The sequence below is a fragment of the Nannospalax galili genome, unplaced genomic scaffold (assembly GCF_000622305.1).
Source record: "Nannospalax galili isolate Female #2095 unplaced genomic scaffold, S.galili_v1.0 scaffold167, whole genome shotgun sequence".
NCBI lineage: Eukaryota > Metazoa > Chordata > Mammalia > Rodentia > Spalacidae > Nannospalax > Nannospalax galili.
In genome coordinates, this window is record NW_008358534.1 from 3,571,467 (window position 1) to 3,573,597 (window position 2,131).

General features: G+C 36.4%; 1 long non-coding RNA gene across 1 annotated transcript in view; it reads right to left on the reverse strand.

Annotated features, from left to right (window-relative positions):
- The window catches only part of LOC115068211, a 22,003-nt gene that overhangs the window by 2,199 nt on the left and 17,673 nt on the right, over positions 1-2,131 (reverse strand). The gene's annotated exons all lie outside the window — the stretch shown is intronic.

The window sequence follows — 2,131 nt, forward strand, 5'->3', positions numbered from 1 at the left end:
TATAATAAATGTTGAATCTATCTAGTCTGAGCTTAAAGTTTCCAATGCAAAAAAAAAATGTTCATAGAGGGGATTTAGGGGAGTGGGACTACACTACAGAAAAGTGGAGCGTTTCACTTACCACTGCATGTGATTTTGTAGGGTTTCATTCTTTTATTTTTCGCCATGCACATGTACTTTCATAATTCATATGTAATAATTTTTGAAATTTCTGTTTAGAATCAGTGTGTATTCCCTCCAGACAGTTCACATTGTCCCATTTTGATTCATTATTGGAAGAGAATCACATGCATTTCCTTATATGTCACAGATAAATATATATGCAATGGTACATATGTATATAGAACAAGCAAGAAAATGTTAATTAACAGAAGTTGAAAATGGCCATGCTCATAATTGTCCATGGGGACTGTCAACAGTTATCCCTGCCATTGGAGGTCACGAGGATTTGTCATTGAGTGTGATCCACTTTAGCATTCTTTGACTTAAAGTGGAGCAAAATAGTCCTTGTTGGATGTCTAAAATAGTGGTAAATTTGCTGGCTGGAAATCAGAAAAACTAGGTTCTAATATTGAGTCTGTACAGCCTTGCTCCACTCTGTGCTGCCAATTTTCTTAACTGTGAGATTGAGTAGATATAGCTTCATATGCATGTAAAATGAGCTATTTAATCTCATTTTAAGTGTTAGAAATAGAACACTTAATATCGCTTGGTTTCTCAGATTTTGCAATCAGAAATATTATAGTTTGTTATATACCCGATTTTTAAACCTGCTCTCAGTTCTAAAAACCTCATTTCATGATTGCACATAATTCAAGTTTCATTCTTTCAAGAATAATATTATCAGCACTGGTAAAATGCCTACTAGTGATAACACCTCATGGGGAAGAAGATGAAAGCCTCCAAGAATTCACTCTTACCACCCTCTGTTGTGTTGCACATCACTTTGAATTGCTTCACCGGCACTAGTCCATATTCTCAGAGGTGGAAACAGACAGCCAGAAAATAGAGACTGGAGCAGTACACAAAAGGAATGACCTCTAGTGGGTTCATGGTCTAAAAATAGCACGGTGAAACTGGTACGTTGTTTTTGCTATTTTGTTTGCTCGTACTTTTGTAAATACACATAAATTAGCTATTCACCCCTGCCTTGACACAGTGCTCTAGTTTACCCATTCACAGCCCTCCACATCCCCTACTCCCACCCGTTTCACCCGCCTGCCCCACAACTCCATTGTTAGCAGCAGTCACCAAAGCACAATTCTGCTCACCATTAATCCTTGTCTTCTCTTGCCTTCCACAGTACAATCATCTCTCTATTTCATTCTTTGCTCCCTGTCTACAACCTGCACATAACTACAGTCAGCCAGAGAAGTAGCTACTTTTGTACTGGAACATCACAAAAGAACTCTTCTTTCTACTCAACACAATTATGAAGGAAACATACGATTGCTGTTTTGTAGAAGCTCCTGTCACTTGGGGGAAGATTCTTCTATTCTTTAACAGGGTTTCAGACCTCATTTTTAAAAGGAGGACCAGGAATCTTTTCAAACAACTTATCTTTTAAAAACATTTCTAGAGCACTTATTTTGATACAAAACTTAGCTAAAAATTTGTAAAGCATATCTTAGAAATCTAAACGAATTACATTTCATATTTTTCATGTTTTCGCAAAAAATATCTTATTAAATAAATCAGGTCAAAGACAGGCAGTTAGATGATGGCAGAAATATATTCAAGGTGAGGACTGTAATGATTGAAATCTGCAAAAATATTAAATTTTACAGTGATTTCAGTAGAGTGAGATAACATTTAAAATACCTGTGCTGATAGAAATGAAATATTGCAAAAGGGTAAACATCAATGTTCTTATAAAAATAACAATAAAATACATTTTCCAATATTACAATAGTCTTTCAAATAACACTCTTCAAAACTGCTGCCCTGGCATACACAACAGAATCTTCCTAAAATAAACTAACAGCGCACGATTGTCTTGGGGAAGGATCCTCCCTTTATTGTCCCAAGTCATGTTATTCTCTTAATGACCTTAGTTTTATTTGAAGTTTGGTCGGGTGTGTGTGTGTGTGTGTGTGTGTGTGTGTGTGTGTGTGTGTGCGCGTGCGCGTGC